The sequence below is a fragment of the Trachypithecus francoisi genome, unplaced genomic scaffold, assembly GCF_009764315.1.
Source record: "Trachypithecus francoisi isolate TF-2019V2 unplaced genomic scaffold, Tfra_2.0 Lachesis_group1, whole genome shotgun sequence".
Classification (NCBI taxonomy): Eukaryota; Metazoa; Chordata; class Mammalia; order Primates; family Cercopithecidae; genus Trachypithecus; species Trachypithecus francoisi.
In genome coordinates, this window is record NW_022681454.1 from 171,733,337 (window position 1) to 171,747,315 (window position 13,979).

A 13,979-nucleotide genomic window follows, 5' to 3' on the forward strand; every position below is an offset into this window, starting at 1 on the left:
AACCTGGTATATGGCAAAGGAAGCCAATGGATCATGGTTAGTCTATAGAAGTGAGTATCTGCTCAACATGGTTTCTTTTCATTATGAAGAGAAGAAAGGTGAAGCAGTGAGTCCAGTTTGGCCTGACAACTACATTCTAGAAAAGGTTCTGTCCTGTACTATTATTATGCCTTCCCAACATGCGCAATCTTATGTATATAAGGTCTTCTAGGATATCTGCACAAATAATGCTTATTCAAATGAGCACTCAGAGTCAGGAATAATGACCTCCTAACTTTTCCTTATCTTACATTTATCACAGCTTTTCTCATGCAGAATGATGTGATTCTGACAGGACCTGTTTCCCTGACATTGTGCAGTCTCTTTCAGTAAGTAGAATTTCCAAGTCAGGAAATGAAAACGTCTTTTTATCTAGTATCACCTATTTTAAATTCAGAAAAAATTGATTCAAGCATCTGAAAGGTGTATAGCATATGACTTTAATTTCCAATGCTGGTACAGCTGTTTGCTATTTTTATAGTTCTATGGTCACTAAAATTGCTAGTTTGAATTAGTGAATTCAAATGCTTATTGACAAATTTATTGCAGTGAATACTGGAAAGCCTAGTACAAAAGAGATGTTAAAGATTCTAGTAGGTTCAAAACAGAGTTACAGTTTTTAAAAGTCTGTGAGCTCATACATAAAGTGCAAAAAAAAGGAAGGATTTAAGTCTGCTTTAAAAAGTTAAAATGTTAAGTATTCATATATCTGAGACTTTTTTCCTTAAAAAAATTAATGGTAGAAAAACCACAGGAAGAAAGGAATAAAAAGGCAGAGTCCATTTTAATTACAAATATTTCTGATAATCATAACTAATAATTAAGTTGGCTTTATGGTTAATGTAGTGATTTCTTCTTTACTAAAACATTTTAGTAGAAATTGATGACCATCTGCCACAGGTAAAATTCCTGTATGAGGAAGTATTCCCAATGTCTCTTCACTAATTTTTTTGTTCAGGTTTCACATTTCAAGTTCTACAATGTTAGAGACAAAAATGTTTTCTTTGTTGTTAATACTGAGACCCAAGATTTATTCTTTGCCTTTACTCTGTTTTATTTGCACAGAGACAGGTGAAAAGTGTATATTTTATTTTGTCTTTACATTTATATGATTTTATGTTATGTATAATCATTTTAAAGTTTTTTTTTTTTTTCTTATATTTTTAAACCTGAAAGTCTGAAGCTTGGTTTCTGGTAGATAGGAAATTACAGTATGTGGTGAATAAGATGTGCCTCTTTTTCCAGATTGGAAAAGCATATCTATGTGAAACTAAAAACTGAATAGTGACCTTTTAGTCTTCTATCAAATTTTGGACTATTGATTTTTCAAATCAGAGGCATTTTGGTTCATTTATTATTCATCCACCACATATTAACCAAACATACACCATGTGGCAGGATTGTCTCTGTTGGGAGTACTGCAGTGAACAAAACGATGTAAAATCTCTTCTCTCATGAGCTTCTATTCTAATTTGGGAGGTGGAGACTGACAATAAACATACAGACAGACCAATATAACATATATATGGTGGAGATAAAAGTTGAAAGGTAAGTTAGAGAAGGAGAATTATCGGTCATACTTTTGTTAGGAAGCATTTTCTGAAAAGGTAAAATTCAAGCCTTTATTGCCTGAATGAAAGAAGCAAGTATGAGGATGTCCGCAGTAGGAGCATTTCAGGCAAAGAGAACAAGGTGAAGTTCCTGAAGCTACAGTATCTGGGATATTCAAGTGACAGAGGAAAACGAACAAGAGGAATGTGAAAAGAGATCAGAGAGAGAATGGGGGACAGATATTTAGGCACTGTGAGAAGCTCTGATAAGAACTTTACACTTAATTGACTGATATAGGAAATTTTTTTATATCTGCAGTGAGGATGTAATACCCAGCCTTGTTAGATTGACTTTAACTTCTTGTTACATAATTTAGAACATACTACATAAGGCCAGTGCTGACTCAGAAAAACATCTCGGGGTGAGAGCACAATAATCCAGGTCAGAGACCATGGTGATTTGGACTAGGGTGCTAACAGTGGAGAAAGAGGAGAAAGGAAAGAGAATGAAACAGCCATCTACCGGAATGGAAGAAATAATTTTCTAACAAATATATTACTATGCAAAGCAGTTGTACTGCACACTTGTGGTTTGTCTTTGAGGACAGAGTAAAAACAGGCAAGCTGCATTCTTCCCCTGGCCCGTCATTGTATAAGCAGAATTCTCGATTTTTGAACATAGGTGAGATTTTTTTTTTCCCCAGGGAGATCAGTGATGAGGGGAAAGAAATAAAAGGGATTGATGAATTGTTCAAGGAATCATGGAAAGTGAGAATCTATGTCACATCCAATTATTATTCACTTTCTTTAAGAGGATTTACAGCACTTCAAGTAACTCTACCTATTATTGTCAACTCTGCTTGAAGCCGAGTACTAGAAATTAATAAAATATGTTGGCATTTCACTACAAAAATAAATTATGAAATATAACTTAAAGTTTGTTACATAACATTGTCTAGAAAACACATCAAATAAAATCAACAAACACATTGTATAGTTTTGTTATTAAAATTGATTCAAACAACAGTAGTTATTTTAATGATATTATGCATGAGTAGGTTCTGTATATAATTAAAACTTCACGTGGTATTTGAAGATATAAGAATTAGTGTAGATACAAGTGCCTCTTCTAAAGGAATCTATCATTTAACCCTCAGAATTGGTAACCACATTGTGCTAAAGTCTCTTATATTCCCTGTACTTTTCCTTATAACACATCAAACTTGGCAAATATTTATTTAATTCATAACTTGTTGCATGTCCACTTTTCCTTACATAAAGGTAGTAATCATGGATTTTCTTAAATCATCCTCACTTTGCCAATACCTAGAATATTTTGTGCTACTTAGTATTAATGTAATCATTGTTTGTTGAATAGATGAACATATTAATTAATTGAAAAAAGTTGTAGACCATTTTGGATATAGAATAATGAGATCGTGGTTTTACCTCTAGCTCACGTCAAACCAAATGTAAAATCTTCGCAGTTGATTTCACCATGACTATTTAACCATGAATTCCTCTCACTGTCAATAAAGTGGACCTGATGATCATTAAATGCCGCACATATTAAATTTGTGACAGCACCCAGTTGTGGAAAAACCCATCTTTGCGTTGATAGAAACATGGATTTTGCAGGTATCGCTCCGGGGTAGAACATTTGACTGAAGAAACTTGGTCTTAGAGAAACTTTGAAAATTAAGTGGGCCAAGGATATGAACAGACATTTCTCAAAAGAAGACATGCATAGAGCCAACAGACACATGAAAAAATGCTCATCATCACTCGCCATCAGAGAAATGCAAATCAAAACCACAATGAAATACCATCTCACACCAATTAGAATGGCAATCATTAAAAAGTCAGGAAACAACAGATGCTGGAGAGGATGTGGAGAAATAGGAACACTTTTACACTGTTGATGGGATTGTAAACTAGTTCAACCATTATGGAAAACAGTATGGCAATTCCTCAAGGATCTAGAACTAGAAGTACCATATGACCCAGCCATCCCATTACTGGGTATATACCCAAAGGATTATAAATCATGCTGCTATAAAGACACATGCACACGTATGTTCATTGCGGCACTATTCACAATAGCAAAGACTTGGAATCAACCCAAATGTCCATCAGTGACAGACTGGATTAAGAAAATGTGGCACATATATACACTGTGGAATACTATGCAGCCATAAAAAAGGATGAGTTTGTGTCCTTTGTAGGGACATGGATGCAGCTGGAAACCATCATTCTCAGCAAACTATCACAAGAACAGAAAACCAAACACCGCATGTTCTCACTCATAGGTGGGAACTGAACAATGAGACCACTTGGACTCGGGAAGGGGAACATCACACACCGGGGCCTACTATGGGGAGCAGGGATGGGGGAGGGATTGCATTGGGAGTTATACTTGATGTAAATGGTGAGTTGATGGGTGCTGACGAGTTGATGGGTGCAGGACACCAACATGGCACAAGTATACATATGTAACAAACCTGCACGTTATGCACATGTCCTCTAGAACTTAAAGTATAATAATAAAAATAAAAAGAATATTAAGTCCTAACCCAGTAAAAAGAAATGTCCAATAAATCTAATTAATTATCCTTTTTCAAAAATGTGGAAACTCTGAGGAGAGAGAAAAACGTTAATGGGTAACTGGGTAATCAGAGCAAAATGTTTTCTTATCTTTTAAGACCGTCTACAGAAAGACCTGTAATTCTAAAAGGAATCCACCTAGACTGGAGTGCAGAGGCACAACCATGACTCAATGCAGCCTTGACCTCCTGGGTTCAAATGATTCTCTCACCTCAGTTTCCTGAGTAGCTGGGAGTACAGGTATGCACCAAAATGCCTGGCTAATTTTTTTTTTAATTTTAATTTTTATTTTCTGCAGGGACAGAGTCTGGCTATATTGTGCAGCTTGGCATTCTTGCCTTAAGCAATCCATCCTCCACAGTCTCTCAAAGTGCTGGGCTTACAGGCATCAGCCACCACGCCTTGCCTAAGGAATTATTTATGGTCCACTTTCGAGGAGTTAGGCGTATTTGAAATAGTGTTGACATACAGGTGCAATATCATTATTTCACCCCAATATTTCTTTGCAGAATAATCATGAGTTATAATTAGTTGAGGATAATCCAAAGTTAAACATAGTAATCAGTCAGTAGGAACAAGACGGTTCTTGGGATTTTGTTCCTAAGCACATATTTCTTTTTTATTTTAACCCTTATAATAATCTAAATCACAGTGTTTTACATAATAACTATATATTAATAATGGAATTTGTTATATATGGAATACATATGACATGACAATGCACATACACACAGAGATAATGTACTTTATCCCATCCACTATTTATCCTAGTCATTTGAACTAGCACTGATGGTTAATCACTGTAGTCATCCAACTCACGGGGATATTCTTCTTCAGAAATACTTTTTTTTTTTTTTTTTTTTGAGACGGAGTCTCCTCTGCCGCCCAGGCTGGAGTGCAGTGGCCGGATCTCAGCTCACTGCAAGCTCCGCCTCCCGGGTTTACGCCATTCTCCTGCCTCAGCCTCCCGAGTAGCTGGGACTACAGGCGCCCACCACCTCGCCCGGCTAGTTTTTTGTATTTTTTTTAGTAGAGACGGGGTTTCACCGTGTTAACCAGGATGGTCTCGATCTCCTGACCTCGTGATCCGCCCGTCTCGGCCTCTCAAAGTGCTGGGATTACAGGCTTGAGGCACCGCGCCCGACCCAGAAACACATTTTTAAATTTAGGAATGCACCATTTGAATTCAAACTCTTTTTTTGTGACTTCAGATTTCATAGCAATAAATGTTTGATAGATTTCATTGATGAAAGACAGAAACAATTTCTCTCCTGACTGCCATGAACGATGCTAGAAAGCTAATAAGCTCTAAGTACAAAAATGTAAATATTTCCATGTGCTTTATCATTGCCTTGTTTTTTAACCAAAATTTTTAAGTTAATAAATTTTTTATTTCTCTATTGATATTATTTTTATTTATTTATAAAATACCATGAGTGTCTTGCAAAGCAAACAATATCACACATGCTGTAAGCAACTTTGGAAACTTTAGTGAGAAGAAGCAAAGCAAGCTGTCAGACATTTCAGTAATTGAATTTCTTTGAGAACAGTCTTGGTTTGTCAGCACTGACTTTACTGTCAAAAGAAAATAAAATAACTTGGAAATTCATCTGAGATAACACCAGGGATATTCTGATAATGCCAAGGCAAGAACACTAAGTGCTTTCTCAGAAGCTGTTTGTACTAGCATACCCTCTTCCTAGTACATATAAGTTCATTTTAGCCTTGAGTTTATATTATCTGATGTTGAGGTCTGAGATTAAATAATGACCTGTCAAATGACAGTACATAAGCCTTCCTTCCGGTATTAGGATGCACACCATCATTGCTTAAAATGCCCAATATGCCCTCTGTCAATTACTTCGTAAGTGCTATCCATCTTTTACTGCTTCCGCACTTGGATTGCTTGTAAAATGTTTAGTGGTTAATTATCCTGGAAGGAAGTTCAACATATGAAAAACCAGGTAGAAGAAAAAAAAGTGCCATAAAATTAATGACTTATTCTCTGGTTCTTATTTGATAGAGCAATGTCAATCAGATACCTTTGGAAATTTACCCTTGACTACCATTCAGCCCTCTCCATAATCAGCTTCAGAAATTTTCCACTCTGAGTTTTCCCCTTTGGCCCATGCTTTTCTCCAAAGGACTTGAATGTATTAAGAAGAGACTGACAGCTCTCCTAACAAATGCAGATTGTGCTAACACCAGAAGGAAATAAAGGTCTTGAAACTTCTCTGTACTGAGATCAGAAATATCAAACATGAACATTTATCCATAAAGGAAACCAATGCTCATTATGCATGGGCTGACCTTGAGTTCCCATTAGTCAGTTAGAGGAAAAGGTATAGAAAACGTACAAAACTACATACTTAGAGGTATAATAAAACAATTTTTATACTTTTGAAGATATCAAATTGAAGAATGTCAATATAAAGTGCCATGTTGGCATAGAAACGACTCATTTATTGTTCAGTTTTACTTTTACACCTAAGAAAACGATTTAAAAAATCCTTAAATTAGCAAAAATATATTTTTACTTTATTTTAGAAGAGACTTTTTATGATGTGTACATTGTTGAAATCAAGGTAATTGTTGAAATCAAGGTATATAATATTTGTTCACTGAAACATCAACATTTAGAAATACATTTAGACAAAAATATAGACATGTAGACTTTTAGACATTTTAAGTATAGATAGTCCTTCATGCCTTCTTTTACATGAGAATGATTATATGAAGGCCATGTAACTAAATCCAGTTTATATAAATGTCTTTCAGATTGTGGGTTTTTTAATACTCTTTATAGCTGTTCATACCAGGTAACTGGAGTGGAAAAAGGCCTTTTCCTGCTGTGGCAGGTATTGTACAGCTCTTCTCATCATAATTTCAGCCACCTCAGTCTACTGAGGATATGCTTTATTTTGTTTACAACCCGAAAATATGAGGTTGTGCTCCAGGATAGCAGTCCCCAAACTTTTTGGCACCAGGACTTGTTTTGTAGAAGAGAATTTTTCCATGGACCATGGGATGGGGTGGGGCAGGGATGGTTTCAGGATAATTCAAGCAAATTACATTTATCATGTAATTTGTTCTATTATCATAACATGTAATATTTAATGAAATAATTATACAAATCACCATAAGGCAGAATCAGTGGGAGGCCTGAGCTTGCTTTCCTGCAACTAGATAGCCCCATCTGGGGGTGATGGGAGACAGTGATAAATCATCAGGCATTAGACTCTCATAAGGAGCATGCAACCTAGATCCCTCACATGTGTGTAGTTCACAGTAGGGTTCCCGCTCCAGTAAGAACCTAATGCTGCTGCTGATCTGACAGGAGGCCGACTCAGATGGTAATGCAAGCAATGGGGAGTGGCTGTAAATATAGATGAGGCTTCACTCATTCACCAGCTGCTCACCTCCTGCTATTCTGCCCGGTTCCTAACAGGCTGTGAACTGGTACTGGTCCATGGCCTGGAGGTTGGGGACCCCTGTTCTAGGGAACTCACATAATGCAACACAGACTTCTCCTTAGGCTCATCAGAGATCATACTTTTTCAGATTCTACTGAAAAAAAAAATTAATGTAGAAACTTCCTTTTGTTAAGTTGGTAGAATTTTATATTAAATTATTTAATCTTATTCCCCTACTCACAATAAGAAAATATTATTCAACTGAAATAAACACAAGGAGTTTGTAAATTCATTTAATTGTTCTTTATCCTGTGGATACATCTTCATATCTTAGACCACGTTATACTTTGTTCATGTCACCTAGCCATCAGCTATCTCAAATTTTGTATAGTGATAACATGTTGGACGATACATTACTATCATTTATTCCATCAATGTGAAGTAAGCTTCAATTTTCATCAAATTCCAAGTAGTATATTGCCCTCAGTAGTCTTCAAACTTTAAATTTGATGTTTTATATAACAACAGGATAAATTTCTGATACGATTAATACTCTTAATTTAAGGAGAAGGCATTTCTGATTAAAGTACTGTTTTGTATCAGAAGAAATAATAGTTGACTATTAAGGCATATATATGCTTTATAAGTCTACAGTAAATTTTAAAAATTAAGTAGTTAAGTGTAGCACATTATTAATTTGGATTTCAAATTGAAATTTAAAGTGCACTTTGGCTGTTTTACATAGTAGTATGAGTTGTAAAAGTTAAGGTAATTATTTTGAAAAAGATCCATACTCTATGTGTGTATAATAGCAATAAAATAATGCTGTCATTTTCTGATTATAATGACCAGAAATCTTCATGTTAAATATTTTTCAATTAATTAAAAAATAAAACCCACCTGTGATGTCATTCATAGAGATATTTCAGTGCATCCTCATATAAATTTATGTTCTAAAGAACGCAAAGAAATTCTACTTTCCACCTAGTTTTGGATCCTTTTTATTGTTCAAATGTTAAGAGAAATAGAAGTTTAAAAACTTATTATTTGACTCTTTGATGTTGGTCAAAGTAGAATTCTTTGGAGAATTAAAATTGCAGCAGTGCAGTTTGGATATATCTCCAAGAATCAGGAAAGTTCTGTGTCTAAATGCTGAGTCTGTTTCTTTGACTCTTTTAGGATATTCCCCAGTAGAGAGCTCAGCTGAATCTTCTGAAGTTTATTGAGAACACGCTGCCTTACATGAGGGACCTTACTGCCAAACTGAAGAGCCTGAGTCTTAGGTTGTTTCGACCTTTGGCTCTCTACTTGGTATCTATTCAGGTTCTTCAAAGAGAGACCTCATGCAGGGATCCCCCAGGCTGAGGATGTAGTTGCAAGAAAACACTGGAGTTGTTTATGGTACCCTTAACCCAGAGAGCATTGCTTGCTCCTCTGTGTAAAGCTTAACCCTTGGATTTACGTCGTTTGCTGCTGAAGTCTTTTAATTTTATCAATTTTTAGTATGTGTATTTAGCTAATATGTTTGATTATTTGATCTCATTTATAAATATTGAAAGAGAAGTGCTTAGCTCTTAGAATGATGGGCGGGAAGTAGAATCACTTGGCTCTTCTAATGGCGCATATTTATTTTCTTCTTCTTCCTTCATCCTAGGTACATTCTTTGCAGTGAAGTCAGCCTCGATAAAATATTAGCGATCTGGTGAGTAATAGGGTGCAGTGTGACCAAAAATCTTTTCCTGAAAATCAACAAGGGGTCAAGGAGGCAAGGGGGAAGAAGTGAAAGAAGAGACATTTTAAACACTTTATATGTACATGAGCACACAACTTTCTGTAAGAGTGTTCTGTGTGCAATATCAGTAGTCTCCTTTAACAGATAGTAAAAATGAAGCTTACAAGTTGTCTATGGTCACAGTACTAGCAACTGATAAAGCCAGGATGAAAGTCCAAGTTTCATCTGACGTTAATAGTGTCACTTTTAGCCACTGGAACACTGTTATCTTCTTACCCACAAACAGTGCAGTCTCACTATGAAAACATGCGACTTCTAATTTTATCATGAGCAGTCCATAGCAATACAAAATAAAGCAGTGGGGGCCGGGCGCGGTGGCTCAAGCCTGTAATCCCAGCACTTTGGGAGGCCGAGACGGGCGGATCACAAGGTCGGGAGATCGAGACCATCCTGGCTAATACGGTGAAACCCCGTCTCTACTAAAAATACAAAAACTAGCCGGGCGAGGTGGCGGGCGCCTGTAGTCCCAGCTACTCGGGAGGCTGAGGCAGGAGAATGGCGGAAACCCGGGAGGCGGAGCTTGCAGTGAGCTGAGATCTGGCCACTGCACTCCAGTCCGGGCGACAGAGCGAGACTCCGCCTCAAAAAAAAAATAAAAATAAAAAAAAAATAAAAAAAAAATAAAGCAGTGGGAAACAAGTCCCATCAAGGAAGAAAAATTTCATTGTACACTGCGGCATTTAACTTTCATAAATAACCAAGCAGTTCTGAATCTGCCAATTCCTTCCTGGGAGGAAAACACTAGAGTGTCCAAAATCAGTATCTTGGGTGCCTTGAGTGCCAGCATGCTGCAATAGACTTGCTTTCAAAATGAGTAATTCAGTGGGTTAGTGGAAAGAGATGAGTCTTTAGAACCAACTTGCAACGGGTTTTAATTTCACACAAGCTCTTATTGGCTGTGCCAAGATGGGGATGTCCATTTCTCTGAAGGGATTTAGACATTTTTAAGATAAAAATAATATTTGTATTTTTGTACTTACAAAGAATAAAAATACCTAAAGCACAGAAGGAGTATTCAATGATTGATATGATTTTTGTTGTTGTTAGTTTTATCATCACTTGACTTTGAATTAAATAAATCTGTAGGAGGGAAATCTTCCTTACTCCATTCATGTGGAATTTACAAGGATATTGACAAGAGCTTGAATTATATGAGATTGTTTATGAATATACATGACTATGTGTATATATATGGGTAAGTGGATATATATACACACACATATTTAGGAATATACAGGAACACATACGACATTTTGTGATATGATAATTACATATAAAATATAAGTATATATACTTATATATATTATATATTATATATTATGTAATATATATTACATATGTTTTAAAAACATTAGTTGAAAGAAATCCATAGACCTTCCCACACGTATTCAAAAGAATATATGCTCTGATTCTCCTGACTGTGTTTTGTTTCAGCTACTTTCTTTTTTCTTTTTTTGAGACGGAGTCTCACTCTGTCGCCCAAGCTGGAGTGCAGTGGCCAGATCTCAGCTCACTGCAAGCTCCGCCTCCCGGGTTCACGTCATTCTCCTGCCTCAGCCTCCCGAGTAGCTGGGACTACAGGCGCCCGCCACCTCACCAGGCTAGTTTTTTGTAATTTTTAGTAGAGACGGGGTTTCACCGTGTTAGCCAGGATGGTCTTGATCTCCTGACCTTGTGATCCACCTGCCTCGGCCTCCCGGAGTGCTGGGATTACAGGCTTGAGCCACCGCGCCCGGCCTGTTTCAGCTACTTTCAAAGAAAGGTTTGTATCACAAAAAAGTAAATCATCAATTTTCCCTGTACTACTTACCTCTAAACATAAGCAAGAAACTATGACAGCCGAAATACAGTCACTCTAAGGATATTGACAACCATAGAAATGCAGACCTCAATATTTTCCTGTTTGGTTTAATGCTACTTTCTAAAAAAGTTTTCCAGGGTCTGAAACTTACACAATTTTATGCATGGTCTTTAAGTAAAAAAGCACATGATTGCAAGCAAAAAATTAAGGGCTTTGGATGGAGCATGTGCCCTTAGAGTTTATACATTATCAGCTTTATTTAAAAGCTATCGCAGCCTCCAGAGTCTACTATATAAAAAATTATTGCCCAAATATAGAATCTGTCCAATCCCCTTAACTGATAAGTACTACCTACAATGGCTTTTTGTCCCAAATTTGGTCTCTATTATCTAACTCTAATTCCAATCTGCCTATCATATTGTTATACTGTGCATCTCCTTCATTCAACCTTGAGTCTCTCCCTCTTCAAGTGATTATCCATAGAAAGTTCCTAATCTTTCTCACCAAAATAATAATCCAACTAGCTACGCTTCATTATGCTGGACTAACTTCATACAATACTTTAGTGGTGCTCTATCTGCCTGGCAATTAACAGTGATTTTCAAATAAGGTGTCTTATACAGGTCAAACATTTGGTCATTGTAATAGCATATTACATTAATTATAATATATTAGTATATTAATTGATTAATATAATTAGCAATATCAAGAAGTTTTTAGAAAACAAGAAAGAAGCATGTATACACATAGAGGGAACATGGGAAAGTTGAGGCAACAAGTGTTTCTATAGATTCTGTATTGTTGGCATTTAAATTATGAGCAGGTAGTCTGGGTTTCAGACCAGGTCATTATCTGAGTCGTTAAGTGCTTTGTGTGCCAGGCTAAAGGGCTTCGACCTTTGCCTGATGACTGGAGTAAATTTATCAAAGGATTTGCCTTGGTGAGTGCCAGTAAGTAATCTGTGTCTTCAAAAGATCTCTGATGGCAAGAAGCAGCATAGACTGAAAAGAAGTGAAGAAACAGGATGACTAGTTTGGGATCACTATAATTGAAGGTCCAATGAGGATTGTATGAGTGATGAAAATGAGAAGAAAAATCATCAACATGCTCTCAAAAGATAAATCTGATGGAGCTTGGATAGTGATTAGAAGTGGAGAGGGGGAGTGGAGCAAGATGGCCGAATAGGCACAGCTCCAGTCTCCAACTCCCAGCGCTAGTGACACAGAAGACTGGTGATTTCTGCATTTTCAACTAAGGTACTGGGGTCATCTCACTAGGGAGTGCCGGACAATCGGTGCTGGTCAGCTGCTGCAGCCCGACCAGTGAGAGCTGAAGCAGGGTGAGGCATCACCTCACCTGGGAAGTGCAAGGGGGAAGGGAATCCCTTTTCCTAGCCAGGGGGAACTGAGACACACAACACTTGGAAAATCAGGTAACTCCCACCCCAATACTGCGCTTTAAGCAAGGGCACACCAGGAGATTATATCCCACACCTGGCCGGGAGGGTCCCATGCCCACGGAGCCTTCCTCATTGCTAGCACAGCAGTCTGAGATCTAAGGGCAAGGCAGCAGCGAGGCTGGGGGAGGGGCGCCCGCCATTGCTGAGGCTTAAGTAGGTAAGCAAAGCCGCTGGGAAGCTCGAACTGGGTGGAGTTCACAGCAGCTCAAGGAAACCTGCCTGTCTCTGTATACTCCACCTCTGGGGACAGGGCACAGCTAAACAACAACAACAAAAAAAGCAGCAGAAACCCGACTCTGTCTGACAGCTTTGAAGAGAGCAGTGGATCTCCCAACACGGAGGTTGAGATCTGAGAACGGACAGACTGCCTGCTCAAGTGGGTCTCTGACCCCTGAGTAGCCTAACTGGGAGACATCCCCCACTAGGGGCAGTCTGACACCCCACACCTCACAGGGTGGAGTACACCCCTGAGAGGAAGCTTCCAAAGTAAGAATCAGACAGGTACACTCGCTGTTCAGCAATATTCTATCTTCTGCAACCTCTACTGCTGATACCCAGGCAAACAGGGTCTGGAGTGGACCTCAAGCAATCTCCAACAGACCTGCAGCTGAGGGTCCTGACTGTTAGAATGAAAACTATCAAACAGGAAGGACACCTATACCAAAACCCCATCAGTACATCAACATCATCAAAGACCAGAGGCAGATAAAACCACAAAGATGGGGAAAAAGCAGGGCAGAAAAGCTGGAAATTCAAAAAATAAGAGCTCATCACCCCCTGCAAAGGAGTGCAGCTCATCGCCAGCAACGGATCCAAGCTGGTCAGAGAATGACTTTGACGAGATAAGAGAAGAAGGCTTCAGTCCATCAAACTTATCAGAGCTAAATGAGGAATTACGTACCCAGTGCAAAGAAACCAAAAATTTTGAAAAAAGAGTGGAAGAATTGACAGCTAGAATAATTAATGCAGAGAAGGTCATAAACGAAATGACAGAGATGAAAACCATGACACGAGAAATACGTGACAGATGCACAAGCTTCAGTAACCGACTCAATCAACTCGAAGAAAGAGTATCAGCGATTGAGGATCAAATGAATGAAACAAAGCGAGAAGAGAAACCAAAAGAAAAAAGAGGAAAAATAAACGAACAAAGCCTGCAAGAAGTATGGGATTATGTAAAAAGACCAAATCTACGTCTGATTGGGGTGCCTGAAAGTGAGGGGGAAAATGGAACCAAGTTGGAAAACACTCTTCAGGATATCATACAGGAGAACTTCCCCAACCTAGTAGGGCAGGCCAACATTCAAATTCAGGAAATACA